The sequence below is a fragment of the Triticum aestivum genome, chromosome 6B, assembly GCF_018294505.1.
Source record: "Triticum aestivum cultivar Chinese Spring chromosome 6B, IWGSC CS RefSeq v2.1, whole genome shotgun sequence".
NCBI lineage: Eukaryota > Viridiplantae > Streptophyta > Magnoliopsida > Poales > Poaceae > Triticum > Triticum aestivum.
In genome coordinates, this window is record NC_057810.1 from 407,120,212 (window position 1) to 407,138,569 (window position 18,358).

At 44.9% G+C, this 18,358-nt stretch overlaps 1 pseudogene; it reads left to right on the forward strand.

Moving 5' to 3' along the window:
• The first annotated feature begins 11,033 nt into the window (after window positions 1-11,033).
• On the forward strand, window positions 11,034-14,595 carry LOC123137288 (uncharacterized; annotated as a pseudogene).
• The last annotated feature ends 3,763 nt before the right edge of the window (window positions 14,596-18,358 follow it).

An 18,358-nucleotide genomic window follows, 5' to 3' on the forward strand; every position in this document is an offset into this window, starting at 1 on the left:
TGCATGACAACGCAATAGCGAATGACCAGGTCGATCGGTTTGTTGTCCTCACATAGGAAAAAGGTGGCTAAAGAAAACAAAAATGGGACGTAATCCACATATGCTGCCTGGATATTTGTTGCTCTAGGAAACCATACCTCCCACACCACTCTATGCGAGGTACATCGTACTGGTGCGCCCACTGTCCGAATGGACCACCCTTGCTCTTATTGCCACTTTTTTGCTGTTAGTATAACGCCAGCAGTCAAGTCAAGAAATGCTACTGCTAAAGTGATGCCACATTCAACTAATGCCGCACTCAGTCTAATGCCACCGATAAATTTAAGCAATGCCATTTAATGTCACTGGATTATTTCAGGGTTAGCTGTTGATTGCGGATCTACTTAAGATTTTTCAGCTAAGGCATTCTAATGTTGTTGCACAGCCAGTATACCAACGACGAAACTTGTTACTACCTTCAGATTTTTGCACTGTTAATGCTTATAGATTACATACCTCACTTTCATGAGATAAGTTAATTTTTTTGTATAGTGTCACCAAAATGCCAAGGCGCTGATGTCATTTTATTTTGGTTAGACTGCACAAAAAATTATGAAGACAAGAGGAAAGGTCAAGAGTGGGCACCTCCTCCTCCGGCTTTTCTCTTGATTCGTTCGATCAAGTTTTTATGTTTGATCGATTTTCAAGATTGGGATATCAATTTTTAAGGTCCCCCCGAGTTTGAAATGATATTTACCTTGGAGGTACATGGTTTGCAGTTTCTTATACTGTCATTAGTTAATAATGCTACTTACCTTCATACTTTTGTATTTGGTTTAATGCTCATGCACAACTAGTATACCAATGCTGAAACTTATTACCTTTACATTTTGTATTGTTAATTCTTGTAGAAATCTTCCAGTGCTAGAGTTTATTGAAATCTGTTCAGTAAAACCATTATACTGTACCCTACAATAAAATAACTACTGTACTGTTGCACTAGCCACTGGATTAGTGTTTATTTGTAGTATTCGAATGGTGTTGCATTAGCGTATGGACATAAATAAAGTGTGGCAAGCTTTCCCAGATATGTGCTAGAAAACTACTACCTATTTTTCTAAATACTAGACGTTTGGGTACTTTAAATTGAACCGCAAAAACATCTTATATTAAGGAACAAAGGGTGTAGAGTTCACTCAAATTATCCCGGTAAAGCTAGGCACACCTTTGTTAAAATTAATGTTCATTATGTTATCAGAGGAGGTCTGTATGTTTGTCTCTAATGCCTGTCGACTACATACCTGACATCATGATGTAATGTTAAGTCATTTCCTTTTGTACAGTGTCACTGAATTGTCAAGGCGGTGATGGCATTTTATTTTAGTTGAACTGCACAAAATATGCTTAAAAGAAGAGGAAAGGTCAGGAGTCGATCATTCTTTCAGAAAGAACTATATATGCCTTTCTGACATCAGCCGATGTTGCTTTATTTATTCCTTCAAGCAGGTGGTTAGAAACAGTCTTCTACCTTTTCCCATTAAGAAATTCGAATGCTTATATTTGTGAGTCTATGCTTCAACTAGTGTCACTTTTACAGTAATCACACTTTCAATATCTATGCAAACAGGGATGCTCGATTTTAGTGGAACTGCACAAAAAGTCCAACTGGTTCAACATTAGGAGCGTGTTTTCTTCCAAACCTTTATATCCAATTGGTGGCACTATGAGCTGTTCATTACGAAGGTACATGGTTTGCTACTATCTTGCTACTCTTTTTGTACTATCATTAGATAGTAATACTAGTGGTTTGCATGTGAATTTATTGGCAGGGTGGACCTACATTGGAGGTGCAGGACATGATTCAATGATTGGATGCTCAATTTCGGTTGTATCGATTTCACCTCTTCCATCACTGCGAACATGGATATCCTTGGTCTGATGAAGAATAGGCGCTATATTTCTGCTCTGAACCAGCAAATCAATTCAGTATGAAATTGTCCAGGGCAAAACATGACTGTATCAAATTGTCCAGTGCAAAACATGACAGATGCTAAGCGGAAGAGACATGTTTAAACCGAAAATACAAGGTGGGGTATATGTTTACTAGCTGCTTGATATTTGTGCAGACAGAGATGTCTGCCCGTTGCTATTTGGCAAACAAACAAAGTGGCCGCAATTTTGGTTGAACTGCACAAGAGAATAGTATAGTCACTGCATGCAGTGCCATTTGAAAATAGACACAGAAAGATTGGATAGTCACTTCATGGACTGCAGAAAAGTAGTATTGTACTATTTATTGGCCAACACTAGGTGCTTCATTGCTTTGGTCTGATTATACAATGGGCATCATTTTGCCTAAGTTAAAGTTTGTATTCCGAAAATAGTCTCGCCGTGTGATCGAGAGAAGACCAAATCATATTGCAGTGGATGTTCCTCCATCATGTGTGGTTCATTCTCATGGTTCCAGCTGTTGGTGAAACCACTTACGTTTGCAAGAGGAATTGTAGACTTCACAAACAAATTTGTCTTCCAGTCTGTACTGAATGTTGGCCAAGAGAAGCATCCATGTTAGTAGGAAGAACATATGTTTTTTTCTAGATCTTTGCTTTTGGATCTACATATTTGTATATGATCTGTGAATCATTGAGATGCATTAACATGTTGATCTTATGTATGGGAATCGTACTAGTTGGTTTTAGTTGCGATGCAAGATCCGAAGTGGCTGATCTTTGCTTTTGGAGCTACATATTTGTATATGATCTGTGAATCATTGAGATGCATTAATAGTTCCTTATTTCTGTTCGCTCAGTGTTTACAAGTTACTGATCGATCACTAGCTAGCCTACTAATGTGCTCCTGGCAGTTTTAGTTGCGACGCTAGATCTGAAGTGGCAGTTTTTTGAATAAAAATGCCTACCTCTGAAGAGACTCACAAGCTGCTCTGAAGAAAATGCCATGCGAATCTGAAGAAACTGCCAGCAAAAACGTTCGCAAATGCCTTATCTCCCAGCTAACGTTCATCAACTAATGCGATCATACACGTACACTATCCGACCTACTCGATCCTACACAGATAAATAGCAGATCACGCAGGTACTATCTCCTTTTCGGTTTGCAGGGCTCAATTCAAGAAACGACCTACTCGATCCTACACGAATAAATAGCGGATCACACACGTACTAGTACCTCCTTTCCGGTTTGCAGGGCTTAATTCAAAAATCTCACCAACCAAGGTACTCCCTCCGTCTGGGTTTATTAGTCCCATGAGCAAAGCAGCAAGACCAAGGCATGGCAATAATTAACTGCATGCAGAACTTTAAGCCTAATTAATTCGAGCGATTTAAGTGGCCGCATGCGTGCCCTCGGCTGCGACTCGTTGCATGCTGCTCTGCGTACTGGCTGCGAGCGATTCTGAGTACCTGCATGCAGCCGGCCGTAATTAAGGCAACTAACTGATGTGAAAAAAGATGCGCTTTAATTGTTGTGGGCCTTTTAAATCCGTGGAATCATTATTGACAAGGAGGGAGATGATTCGAGTGCACTCGTTTGACCGTCATGCCGGCGTGCGACCCAGCATGGACGTGATGGGACGACACAGTCATAATTTCAGTTTCTCTAGTTTTCCATGGCAAGCTGGCGCGCTAAGCCATGCCTGCTTATGCATTGAATTCTGATGACCGTCGCGCTACCTTACGCCTATAAGTACTGTTTTCCGACCTTCTCCGGTGGCATCGTGACCCAACTCGCCATATCCTCATAAGCCCCCACCGGCCCGACGTTGCTCATCACTTATCCTCGCTCTCGCCATGTCCGCCATGCCCCCGCCCGTCCGCGATAGGCGAGGCCGGAGGTGGTCATCGCTGGAACTAGTGTTCGGTTTTTCACTGGAAGGCAGACGGAGGGAGGAGGCATTCTATCGGTCTTTAGATGGCAATGCAGAGACTGTGGACTTGTTGGAGCACGACCGCCTGGCGGAGGAGCAAGAGTTGTTGAAGCGCGACCGCCTGGCGGAGGAGCAGCGTATCACTAATTTGCGCCGCCAGTGGAACATGGAGCAGCAGCGCACCGACGCTCTGAGTCGCGAGCAGAGCGCCCGCAAACTGGGCCGACTACGTGGAGGCCGGCACCCGGCAAATAGCCCTGGAGACTGTCGGGCACCCACACGTTCGCGACGCCGGTTTTTACTACCAGCTCGTCAAGTGGGTTTCCCGCTTAGAAGCCGAAGCTTCGGCGGACCACGCCGGCATGGAAACAGCCAACGGGCGCGAGCAACGCGCCCTATCGCACCTCTGGCAAGTCCGAGGCGAGGCGGAGGACGCCGGTGCCGGTGTTTAGCGTGTACCGCAAATGGCGGCTAGCATCGTCTAGTTAGCTAAGAGTAAGTTAGTACTTGTACACTACTAGAGTATTAGTGGGAGTAGATAGTTAACTTGGCTATGATGGTTGTCAACGTGGAAGTCCAATACTCTATACGTGGATCAAACCTGTTACTTTGCTCTGGATGTTGAACTTTCCGTTTGAACGTATGGAATAGGCTGTTATTTTTTTAAATGGGTTGTATTTGTCCTCCACGGGTTTAGAGGCTGACTTGTGGGCCTACCAAGTTGACGCGTACACAATAAGGAGATGATTATACGTGGAGAGAATGACAGCTGGGACCCGCCAAGGTCATGGCAGTACGTAAGCAAGTGCCTCCCTATTTCAAGCCAATAAAAAATGGCTCCTCCTAATGGATTTCTGACATCTGGGTCTCATGCCATTGTCAATGTACTCAATAAACGAGAGAATTTCACAATGAGCGGCTGACACCAGGGACCCAGCAGCTCGCCCAGTTATTTTTGTTTTGGGTTAATTTGATAATTCCACTCCAAATCTGCTGTTTCCGAGAAATGCCACTACAATTTCCAGACTTTGAAAAGTGCCATTTCATGCCATTTCCAGTGGCATTTTTCGAAGTCTGGAGTGGCATTTTTCAAAGTTTGCAAATTGTAGTGGCGTTTTTCAAAGTATGCAAAAATTGCAGTGGCATTTTTCAAAGTTTGGAAATACAGTGGCATTTTTATGAATCGCCATAATTGGAGTGGCATTTATCTAATTTGTTTTTAGGACGGAAGCGGGGTGTCAACTGGGCTGTGCGGGGCACTCTGGCCTGTCTAGACAACTTTTTCTTTTATGTTTACCACATACCAGCCTAGTAGTTTTTTTTTCTTTCTGAAAATGGCTAGCCCAGTTTTTTTGTGATTTGTCAAGTAAGTCGCTTTGTCAGGCCTCTTAGGTTGCAAATCTTTCAAGACGAGGAGAGCTTCATTCGGGTGGCCGAGAAAATGGCCAATCAGTAATGAGAAATGGGCGGTACATTTTTAAAACACATCAAACCGACAAATAGTTTGAAATTTTTTTTTTCATTTCGAGATTTTAAATTGCATTGATTTTTATGCATGGACAATTTATTGGATTTTATATTGATATACATTTATTTTTTAAATTAGTTTGAATGTGACTCGAAATTTCGGGATTAAAAACAATTCGGACCGCACCGAAATATGCAAAATTTCGTATAATTTTTTAACTGTGGCCACAATATGGGCTGTAATGATAACAAAAAAAATATGGCTCCAAAATAAACCTTAAGAATTAGCAAATGGGCTGTAAATTATTAGAAATAATGGCAGATGGGCTGCATGCTGTTTTCCACAGATTTGAGGCTTTCCTAAAAAAAGGTTCACGCACAAACATTGACTGTTGGATGTCCATCCAACGGCCGTCGTGCTTCTTCAATCTCTGCTCTTCATGCTCCAGCCGCTCAAACAAGCGCCGGCAGGACTGCCTCCTCTCTCCTTCCCACGGTCGGCTGTGCTGCCGCGCAGGCCTCACCGCCCCACCATACTCCCATCGCTGGCCTAGCCATCCCTCTACTCACCCACACTTGATGTTATTCTCCGGTGATGGCAGACGAACCAGTAAACCCTCGTACAGTCGTACTCCCCTCCGTGTGGGAAACAACTGTCGAGTCTTCCCTGGCTCCGTGTCATTCCCTTTCTAGGCCTCGCCGTCGTCCACTGCCTTGGTGCTCTCGGCGTGGCGTGGTCAACGTGGTCAATGACCGACATGCAACTGAAGTGGACTGTACGTGGAGAGGCTGACAGCTGGGTCCACGACCGCACGCAAGGAAATGCCTCCTTATTACGCGCAAAAATAATGATTCCTCCACCTGACATCTGGGACCCACCGAAAGGGCCTCTGTATTTCGTGAAAAAAATGTTACCGCCACTGATAGCTCGGACCCACCAGCTATATCTTCGCACGTAAGGAAGTGCCTCCTTATTACGCACAAAAAATGAATACTCCCCTGCTAGCTGGGACCCAGTATAGTGGGCCTACTAAGTTGACGGGGACGGAGGGCTTTGTCAACTGAGTCAATATGCACGATTCTACCTCCAGTGACCGTACGATGTCCATCCAACGATCGTAGTGCTTCTTCAACCTCTGGTATTCTTGCTCCAGCCGCCCAAAGCAGCTCCAGTCGTGCCGCCTGCTCCTGCCTCCCGTGGCCGGCTATGCTGCCGTGGAGGCCTCACCGCCCCCATACTACTCCCACCGCTGGCCAGGCCATCCCTTCACTCACCCACACCTCCTGTTATTCTGCGGTGACGGCAGCCTCACACAACAGCCGAACCAGTGAACCCTCGTACTCCTCTCTGCGTGAGCTCCACTGCCGCGTCCTTCCCGGCTCCGTCGTCCCCTTCCTAGGCTTCGTTGTCGTCCACCGCCGTGGTGCTCTCGATGCGGCATGGTCAATGCGGTCAACGACCGACTTCCATCGGAAGAGTACTGTACGTGGAGAGGCTGACAGCTGGGTCCACGGCAGCCGCAAGGAAGTGCCTCCTTATTACACGAAAAATAAGTATTCCTCCACCTGACAGCAGGGACCCACCGGACGGGCCAACGTATTTCGCGAAAAACATCGTTTCGCCCTGACTGCTGGGACCCACCAGACGGGCCACCGTATTTCGCGAAAAAAACATCCCCCCCCCCATTGTCAGCTCGGACCCATCGGCAGTGCCTCCTTATTACGCAAAAAAAATGAATACTCCCCCTGCTAGCTGGGACCCACCTTGGTGGGAGGCTGCCTTGTGGGCCTACTAAGTTGACGGGGACGTTGGGCTTTGTCAACTTAGTCAATATGAACGATTCTAGCTTCAGTGACCGTACGATGTCTATCCAACGGCTGTAGTGCTTCTTGAACCTCTGATCTACTTGCTCCAGCCGCCCAAAGCAGCGCCGGTCGTGCCGCATGCTCCTGCCTCCCGTGGCCGGCTATGCTACCGCGGAGGCCTCACCGCCCCCTACTATTCCCACCGCTGGCCAGGCCTTGAGGCGACGGCAGCCTCACACCGCAGCCGAACCAGTGAACCCTCGTACTCCTCTCCGCGCGGGCTGCCACTGTCGTGTCTTCCCCGGCTCCGCCTCGTCCCCTTCCTAGGCCTCCCAGTCGTCCACCACCCTGGTGCTCTCGGTGCGGCGTGGTCAACGCGGTCAAGGAACGACTTCCATCGGAAGAGTACTATACATGGAGAGGCTGACGGCTGGGTCCACCGCGGCCGCAAGGAAGTGCCTCCTTATTATGTGCAAAATAATTATTCCTCCACCTGACAGCATGGACCCACCGGAAGGGCCACCGCATTTTACGAAAAAAACCTTCCCCCTTGACTGCTAGGACCCACCAGGTACATCTTCGCACGCAAGGAAGTGCGTCCGGGCAAAAAACAATTTGCTCCCCTAACTGTTGGGACCCACCATCTACATCTTTGCACGCAAGGAAGTGCCTAACAGTCGGGACCCACCTGGTCGAAGCGTACTTAGCGTTGTCATTCTGGTCACGAACGTGTACGTACATACTGGTTGGTGTAGAGGCGTGCACATGTCGTAGTAGAGGCGCGCATGTAGCATGTACACGTACGAACAGCGGCCAGTGTGCAAGAAAGAAAATACGGCCACGTACGTATATATGGGCGGGGTCTCGAGCGCCTACTCGCGTATACGTATGGCCAGGGCTCGTGTACATGGCTGGGTCGGAATGGAGAAACATCTTCATCGTCGTGTTCATGGGGAGCCAACCGGCTGGGTCAGAACAGAATGCGTCATCGTGTTCATCGGGAGGGCTTGGATGGAACAGCCGATGGAAACGAGGCCTGGCGTACCGCACAACGGAGGAAACGGCCTTGTGTTCGATCGGTCACGTTCGAAACAGGATCCTGTTCATCGGGAGGGGTCTGGCGTACCACAAAACAGAGGAAACGGACTTGTGTTGGACCTCCTACGGTTGAAACGGGGTCCTGTTGATCGGAAGGGGCGTGGCGTACCGCAAAACGGAGGAAACGGACTTGTGTTGGAGCGCTATAGTCGAAACGAGGGGCTTGTTCATCGAAAGGGGTGTGGCGTACCGCAAAACGGGACTCCACGGGATACTATTCATCTCCACCGTCGACCTCCTCCAGCCTCCAAGGGCTACTGTTCATCCACTATCGATCTCCTCCAGCCTCCACCTATGATTGTTCATCCACGAGCTCCTGTTCATCCAGCCTCCACCGCGCGCTACTCCACCGGCTACTGTTCAACCAGCCCTCTCCACGGGCTCCTGTTCAACCACCCCTCCACGGGCTAATGTTCATCCAACCCTCCACTGTCTACTGTTCATCCAGCCCTCCACGAGGTCGTCCTGTTCATCCAGCCCTCCACGGGGTCCTATTCATCCATCCCCAACCGGCTCGATCGATCGGGGTCCTGTTCATCCAGAGGCAACACCATGGGGTCCTGTTCATCCACCCCCACCGGGAACTGTTCATCCAAACCCCCCAGCAACGCTCACAGTTCATCCAGAGGCAGCATCGATCGGCTTCAGTTAGCAGCAGTAGCGAAGGAATCGCTCGATCGGGTTCAGTTAACAGCCATCGATCGATCGCTCGGGTTCCGTAACGCGTAGCCTGCAGTGCAATCGCTCGGGTTCAGTAGGCGAACGCCTTGCTCGGGTTCAGTTAGAGCCCAATGCCTCGCACCCATGTGCGTGTGTGTGCATGAGAGAAACATGCAACCCTCCATGCATCGGTCGGCCCCGACCACCCACCGTAACCGGAAACACCCCGATATTTTCCTCGCCCTTGGTTCTACCACGGTTTTTTTCGCCATGGACATCCCAAAGAATGTCATGCAGCTGCGTCTCCGGCCCGCCCAGGACGAAAAGCCCATTTTCTGTCATGATTTTTTGTCATAGAAGTAGGAGCCCACCACATTTATGATGATACCGTGTTTTGTCACAATTATCGTCATAGAAGTGTCATAAGTATGACAATTTTTTTTGTTCGACCCAAAATGTCACAGATGTGTCTTTTTTTTGTAGTGGTGGTGGGTGGGGCGTAAAATTCCCCGCTCTCAGCCCCCATCCCGAGTTGGTATAGTTCAGAGGCAAAGCCTCCGTGATGGCGAGAGACTGTATTAAGTCCAATGCTTCATCTAGGAGCAAAAGTGGGACTGGAAACTGTGGATCTGGTGGGCTGAGTTCGGCGTGGGACAACTAATCGGACCCACTGAGTGCAGACCTCGGCAGTTCGGGATGGTTGCCCAGAGCCAAGTCTAGGATTGCATCTAGGTCTTCGACCGGGAGTTCCACAAGGGGAAGAAGTCCGGCGGGGCTGATGCTCTCTTCTTCAGACAATGAGACCTGCCCCGGATCTAAGGCCGAGGTGGGTATGGGTGTTGACCCCTGGACGGGATCTAACCGGGGATCCGAAGAGCCTTCTTGGCGGGGACATAGAGCGGCGGCCGAGGCCGCAAACCCGTCAAAGACTAGGTGTCCTCGAATGTCAGCAACATAGTTCAGGTTTCCAAACCTAATCTTGTGGCCGAGGGCATAACTAACCTGCTCGAGGTGGCCGATCGAGTTGGCACGAAGCACAAAGCCACCGAACACAAAGATCTGCCCAGGGAGAAAGGTTTCCTTGGACGCAGCATCATTGTTGATGAAGAGGTGAGCCATCGATCCTTATGTCGACGATACAACGGAGCTCTAAATGAAAGAACCAATGTCGGTGTCAAAACCAGTAGGTCTCGAGTAGGGGGGAGGGGCAAGCTGTATGTCTGAGGACCAATGGTAACTATGGACAAAGGACACATTATTTACCCAGGTTCGGGCCCTCTTAATGGAGGTAAAACCCTACTCCTGCTTGATTATATTCGAAGGGTATAGGGGTTACAAGAGTTGATCTACCTCGAGATCGATTTGGCTAACCCTACATTAGCTAGCCTAGCAATGTTGTGATCCTGCCTCCGATCTACCATCCAGTTTATATAGACACTGGAGGGGCTTAGGTTGTACAAAGTCGGTTTTAAAGAAAAGAATAACATATCCGGACACCTATACTTGCCATCGACACATATGGGAGTCTCCACCGGACACGAGAGGTGATCTTCTGCCTTGTATCTCGACGTCCCATTAGTCCGGCCCACACCCAACAGACCGGACGCCCGAGGACCCCCTAGTCCAGGACTCCCACAATTACCCTACACGGCTGGTATGTGTCTCGTAAGTCAAGCGGCGTGCTGTAGTCATCACCACCTGTCCACTTCCTGCAACACATATTCGCTTTTTCATCTTTGTCCGCACATAATCGTCCAATCTTCTTCCATCCCTCTTCTGAAACCCAAGCACTAACAATGGCAGAACCGAGCAGCGTCCGCCGTGAGAGTGGGTGGAATTCGCTCCCCATCTATCTATCTATCTATACCTATACTAATTAGCGACTCCCTAATAATTCCCACGGTAATTAGAAAATAGGAGCCGTACATCTAATGATGGGACCGAGTTATTACGGTCTAGATTAACCCATACCATTTGCGGCTGAAAAAATTAAGTTCGTCGATTAAACAGACTGATTCACAAAGCCCAGCATTATTTGACAGCTGAGTCAGAAGAAAAGGCCCATAGCGCTCTGAGTCAAGAAAAGGCCTGTAGCGCTCTCCACCTTCTCTTCCATTATATAAAAAAAAAGAGAAACCTCCGTTCACAAAAAAAGAGACCTGAATTAATCGTAATCTCTTTCTCAATCTTATGTCTCTCTCTCTAACTCCCGGGTCTCTCGGCATCTCCTCATGATGACCAGATCCATGCCTCTCAAATTGGAGCAAGGAATTTGGGCATGGATCCCTCTCTCAATCACGTCTCTCTCTTTCTCTCAAACTCTCAGGTATCTTCTCTCCTCACCTTAAATTGCAGCAAGGACTCTTCTATCCTCACCTCAAAATACAGCACGGGGCATGGATCTCCTGCGCTCAACAAGGTTATCGCATTAAAGTTATTTTCCTCATGTGGATCAGGTTCCCCTTCTCACATTGATTTTTTTTTGCTAGATTGGATTCAAAAAAAAAATCTAAGGATTCAATTTCAAATCTAATCTTCTCACGTATGCTCTTTGGATACGTCATGGAGATCGGCTCGGAGCAGAACTAAGCCCATAAGGCTAGCTTATAAATTAAGCCTGCAGCCTAACATAGACCATCTCAAATCAAGGAGGCTCTGTTCGTTGTCAGCATCGTCATTGGTCAGATTCTCCTGTTAGGTGCGAGGTTGCCTCTGTTTAGTTGCTTTTCACCCAGTTTTTAGACGATTATTTTTTCTATTGGTTCAATCACATTGTTAGGCTTTGCACTTACTATGTCATACAAACTAATCTTTCTTTCCAGTTATAAAGTCTTTGATTTGGCTAAGACTATAACAAGTTCTAATCTTCAAAATTGTGTTCGCTTACAGGTCAAATTATTTTGTTTTCCATTGAAACAATGGCATACGATATGCTCGATGTGATTAACAATGGGAAGGATTCCTGGAAAGTGAAGGTCAGAGTAATTAGGCTATGGGACGCCATTAACCTCAATAACAATGAACTAATTAGCCTTGACATGATACTGCTTGATGAACAGGTCAGTTTATTGGTAAAAGGTTTTTTTCCCAACATAAATAGGTCACTATGATTTAAATACCAATGCATCTTCGCACTGCATTATAATGTTTCAGGGAACTATGATACATGCCAAGGTAATAAAACATATGGTTAACAAGTTCAGGCCATTGATCCAAGAAGGTTTAGTCTACATGATAGCGAATTTTAAGGTTACATCTACCATGAATTTCCGTCCAGTTGAAGGCGACAAGATTATTAACTTCTTGCACACAACTAAAATTCAATAGATTAAGGGACTTAAAAATATCAGAATAGCAGAACAAAGTTTCATGTTTTGTAGTGTTGAAGTTCTTTCCACAAGAGATGGCCAGAGGATGTACTTATCCGGTATGATTGTATTTGTTTAAATTACAAACTTGAATCTTCACCACATATTAACACCATCTTATTTAGCAGATGTCATTGGGGTAGCAAGTTATATAGGGAATATTGAAGAAACGGAGACAACTCATGGGATTTCCAAGATTCGAGATATTGTACTTCGAATTGAGTAAGTACACTTAAATAAAATTGTATTAATAAAATATCATGGCTGCTCATAGTCATGTCTGTTGGAGTATACAGGGATCAAAAAGTTAATATTAGATTGTGGGGTAATAAGGTCGACCAAATTGATGAAGATTCTATGGGACGTGTTGTCATAGTAACATCAACAACTGTCAATCAAGGGTAAGTAGTGTTATGCATGTCTTTTTTGTATTCGAAATTTAATATCAAGTGCTTGCAGAGTACTCGCTGTCATCTAAAGGTGCGACCAAAGTATATATCGATTTGGATACCCCTGAAATAGCTGAGCTCCAAACGAGGTGCAACTGTTTTTCCGCAATAATATGAAGAAATCCTATTTTGTCATGTACATGGATACTTACCTCATGCGAAAATAGGTATTGCCTGGAAGATGATATCATAGAGGAAACAGAGCCGGAAGCCCACTTGCAAGGAACAATTCAAGAACAAATGCTCTATAACAGAAAGACACTAAGAGAAATAACTGAAATTGCATATGAATCTGAAAAACAGGTATTTATGATTAACTTTTAAATTCTTTTTTCATATGTTTTATGTGCTAATTTAACCTAAGATGGACAGGAAAAGTTCTATACTGCAGAAGCAACCATTAAGTCAACTGATACATCAGATGAGTGGTACTACATAGGATGCAGCAAATGTAACAAAAAACTACAAAAAGAAGGGAATCACTTCTACTGTCCAAAATGTGAGGAAGAACCTGAGAAGACATGTCCAAGGTAAATTTGATAATATCTCATGTTTTAGGTAGTAATTTATCCTCCACTAACCACATGTGTCATTTTGTTACTAGGTACAAACTTAAGCTAGAGATATGTGATCATACTGCAACAACAACTTGCACCATGTTTGAGACAGAAGAAAAAAAACTTATTAAGCAATCTGCAAGATTCTTGATAGATAGGGATGACTGTGATATCCATGAGCAGGCAGAAAAATTTCAGAAAATATGTGGGCAGAGATTAATTTTTCAGTTCAGACTGAATGACTATAATTTCAAGTACGGTTACCAAGATTACACTGTTCATAGAATATTTTTATAGACTCTGAAGAAGATTCATCAGTATAACATGCTAATGTTGAACAGGTATCATCTATTTGTACTACGATGCTCCATAACATTTTGTATATGTGCATGCCATATTTTACAATGAATGTTTATGGAAACTAACTCAATTTGTCATGTTTCTGTAGAACACTACGAAGGGCACTAAAAAGGCTAGGACTAGGAACACATGTCGCGTTGTACATTCTGATGAAGAATCAGAAGAGGATAGCCAGGAGAAAGATGAATGCAAATTCAAGGAATCTAGCCCCAAAAGAAAGCGTACAGTAAGCATTATTGAAGACGGAGATTCCGGAAAAGATGGAACTGAGAATTATTCAAAGACCAGCACAAGGCTTACTGGTGTTGATAAGGGATCTAACAAGAAAGGAATTCAGAATGATAACCATGTAAGTTTCTTTGGTGCATTTTCATGTTCTTTCAGAGTTGTTGTACACCTCTCTAACTGGTATAAATGTTTCGCAGGAGCAAGTGAACAAATTATCACTTTCAAAAACTATAAAGCAAGAATCAGAGGGTGATGAACTCACTATTGACCAGACTAAAAGGGGTAGGAGACGGATCACAGGTCGTGCTGCAAATCTTGACGATGAATCAAAAGCTGAAGGTGCTCAGGAAATAAACAAATCCAAATCTATGGAATCAAGCCCCAAGAGGAAGCGTGTTGTAACACGCCAATGCACCAGTGTTGATAACAAACCAGTAAACAATCACCATGAAGAAAAAACAGAAAAGGAAGGTAATCAGGAGCACAATGATTCAAGGCCTAGGACAAGGCTTAGTTGTGTCGATAAAAAAACACTGAGCAAAGGCATTCAGAAGTCTGGTGTATTAAGGACTCGAAAGACAAGCCACTAATTAGTGGAGATCCATTAATTAGGATGTAGTACAATAGATGGGAGCATCACATTTGTACTTTATATGTATGCATTAGGGACGTGGCTCTAAAGTTACAGAGCAATTGAAGAACCAAGATCATTTTCTCAATTACTATAAACTTTTTCTTTCTTACATAGCCTACCAATCATAACCAATTTCACAAATAATACTAGAAAATACTGGAACAAGTAATTTCGTAGCTGCATCTGCCAGCAATTTCCTTGATGGCTCCTCTACCATCGTCTCCCAAGTACACTTTACAGCAAGATGCAAACATACGCTGCTCAAATTTATTTAATACACAGAGGAGATGTAAGGCAAAGGGAGATATGCACCTGTTCGTGCAAACGCACAGTAAATAGGAAAGATGCATACTGAATGGATAAGATAATGCCACTTTCTTTGGTAGATGGATATGAGTTGCCAGCGCTGCTGCTGCATGAGGAAACTCCGCTCAGCAACGCGGGCGCCGGAGAAGATTGCAGCTTCGGCCGAGACGGCGTACCACACCGCAAAGGGGAATGGCCAGATGGCCGGTGCTCCGGCCGGCGATGTAATGCGATTCGCCGCGGAGGACTACAGAAGGTTAATGATGCACGCACTGTCCATGAGATCCACCGGCGAAGCCGCTCTCATGGCGCCAGTTAGAGGGGCGCGCACTAGACACGACGGCAGCGCCGACCGCGGCCGCCGAAACCCGCCGCCCATGCTAGCAAAAATCTGTGACTAATAAAAATGCGCACATATAAATGGACATCAGCCACAGTGTAACTCACTACAGAAAATACAAGTTCTATTTCAGTTGACTATATGGGATCAATTTTAGTAGTAACTAACAAAAAAGAGTAACGAAAATCAGGATAATTAGTTTTATCTTCCTGGCAATTCTATTCTAAATGGACATCACAACTCCCTACAAAAACTACTGTCTAAATACATCCAGTTCAGCGTCACGTAATTCCGAAAAAATGAGTATATTACACAAAATGAAACTCATAAATAGAAAATACAGATGATAGCAAAATCTAATTGTTGAGTATACAATTTACCCAAAGAGTTTTTGAAGGAGTTCTAGAATTGATCGAGCAAAGTAGTAAGTTTGGGATATATGATAATATTCTTAATTTTTATCTCAAGAAAAAATATTAACAAAAATTGGTTTCTCAAAATAACATACTTAGCAATATTTATATCCAACGGTACATCCATTAAGGCCACAAAAAATCATAGCAAAAAAACAGAAATCATAGCAAATTCTAATTGTGTAGCATACAATTCACCAAACAAGTTTTTGAAGAAGACCTAGAATTGATCGCTATCGAGCAAAGTACTAAGGTTAAGGAATATCCTAATTTTAAATTCAATCTCAAGGAACAAATTTATAAAATACATTGTAGTTTCTCAAAAGAACAAGTTTAGCAATCTTTATATCCAAGAGCACGTCATTAAGACCATAAATAACCTTGCTTTCCATGAAAGTTTATGTTTTACCTCACAATAAATATGCTAGCCCGTGCAAACGCACGGGTAGACGACTAGTAGAGGTAATCAAGCTCATTATTTTGCGTGTGGATAATCTCAATACCATGCCGCTCACCGCGTGCTCGTCGGGGCTATACTGTTTACTCAAAGCCCTCAGGCCAGAGCTTTTTAAGCCAGCTCCTTGCTTGCTGATGCCACCTGATCTTCATCAACAGCGTGTGATGCAGCATAATGATCGTAGGGTGGCGAGCATCAACCCCCTTGACTGCGATCCGATCCCCGTCACCCTCACCTACATTAATGGTATGTACTGGGTCGGGATGAACACGTCTTGGATGGTGCTCATCGAGGGTCACGACAGCTGGATGCTCGTGGAGGTCTATACCCGACGATTGATCCCCCTTCCTTCGATTAACACTGCACTACTTTGGCACCGCGGCCCAGAATACTCGGAATCTTACAGTAGCCAACATGATACCAAGTTTGATTTGCTTAAGGTTGTAATCTGCCAAGTGCCCACAAGATCTGTGAATTATAAAGACTTCAGGCTAATTGCGTTCTTCAACTGCGGTCTCGCCTATCTGACAGGTCACTGCGGTAAGTGGATAAATCTGCACGTCCATCGTAGGATCATACATCCTCCATGGTTCTCTGATGCCATTGAACACAAGGGCTTCATTTAGCTGTCGACTCCTTCTATGGCTGGACGTATTGCTGGCCTACTCCAGTCATCGCTACAAACGGCTGCTACAGCAGTATGTTACTTTCCTATGATATCATGATGGCTTGCTTATATTACTGTCAACATTTTCTGAAAAATATTCATGCTCATAACATATTGTTCTTAAGATTGGCTACAGTAAGAGCCCTTTTCGATTTGACGCCAACTTGATATGATGTTGTAGGCCGCCTGGTGTCCCTACCCTTCCTAATCCCATAACCTTTCAAAGAAAAGTGGCATGGCAGTTGCAGGTGGTTCCAGGCTCGATCAGACGATGAACAAATGATTGATGATTGTTCGCATGTACCGGACGTGTTGTTTCGCGGAACGCAATCACAGTCACTGCAAGGTCTTTGAGTAGGATCCCAGCTTCTCTGGGCCTTCGGGAATTTTTGACTGGAGGCTGGTAAGTAGCTTTGGTACACGCTCTCCGTTTCTTGTACTAAATTATCCGATTAACTAGGAGATAACCGACGGCAAGGATCATGATGGCAGCGCAGTTTCGTTCATCAGGCAAAACTGTGTGTACATAGTGTACCATGTGTCTCTGCTTGCACCATATCCTGATATGTGCCGCCACACTCTGCAGCCCAAAGTAGGAGAGAGGGTCGCAAGTATCAAACTTCGACCTGCTGGCTGGAGTTTCCCCCGTCAGACACCCATCTGGTTCAAGCCGTCAACCAATCTACACAGCTTAATAAATAGTAACGTCTAATTGAGCAAGTTAGTTAGATGCGTACACTTGGTGTAGTAGGATCTTTATTTAGTTTGATGCATATAGTTGTTCTTTTTTGGTATCCCTTTTGTAATGATGGCTGATGTTTGGTTTGGAACAGAGAGCTGCATCTTTACTCTTCTGGCCTGCTTACTGCTTCTGTTGCACCCCCAGCCCTGGTTGCTGCTGCTGCTGCTGTTTTTAATGTACAATCACTAGTATATTTCATCTGTTGGTTGAATAAATGTGTTGTTAGAATGACAAACACAATGTTTTGGAAGTCGTTGCACGGTCTGATCCTTTAGTGCCCCGTACCGTATGTAGTGCATGCTCCCTCCATCCGGAAATTCTTGTCGGAGAAATGAATAAAAATAGATGTATCTAGAACTAAAATACATCTAGATACATTCATTTTTATTCATTTCTCCGACAAGTATTTCTGGACGGAGGGAGTACTATTTTTGGTACGGAACACATTTTCCACTTGTCGATAACATGCAACCCACTGATGAAGGCCCAATAGACAATAGAGGAGCTCATAATTAACTAGAAGGGAGGCTCTCACATGAATCATGCCCAGGTACATGCTCATAGTCCCTAACATAAGTAAGTAAATAAATAAATAAATAAATAAAGCTAAATACTCATGCACGAGTTCTTTAAATTCACGATTTGAAAAGTCAAAATTTAACAAGAGGATATTATTTCCTAAGATAGTGTCGTTACATTCAGTCGATATTATTCTTAGGCAAAGATAGCGACCAGTCTTCTTTCTCCCACCATTTTCTTCCTACAACCAGTGGACCCATGCAAATCGAAGTCAACATCATAAATAGTTCCTGTCCATTTTTATCTTTCGATAAGAATGTCCAACCCAGCCAAACACACTGGCGACATCACCTTATCCTTCGCCTCGGTGCCCTTGCCGCGGCGCCGCCATCCGGCCCTGTCAACATAGTGAATTGAGAGAGGAC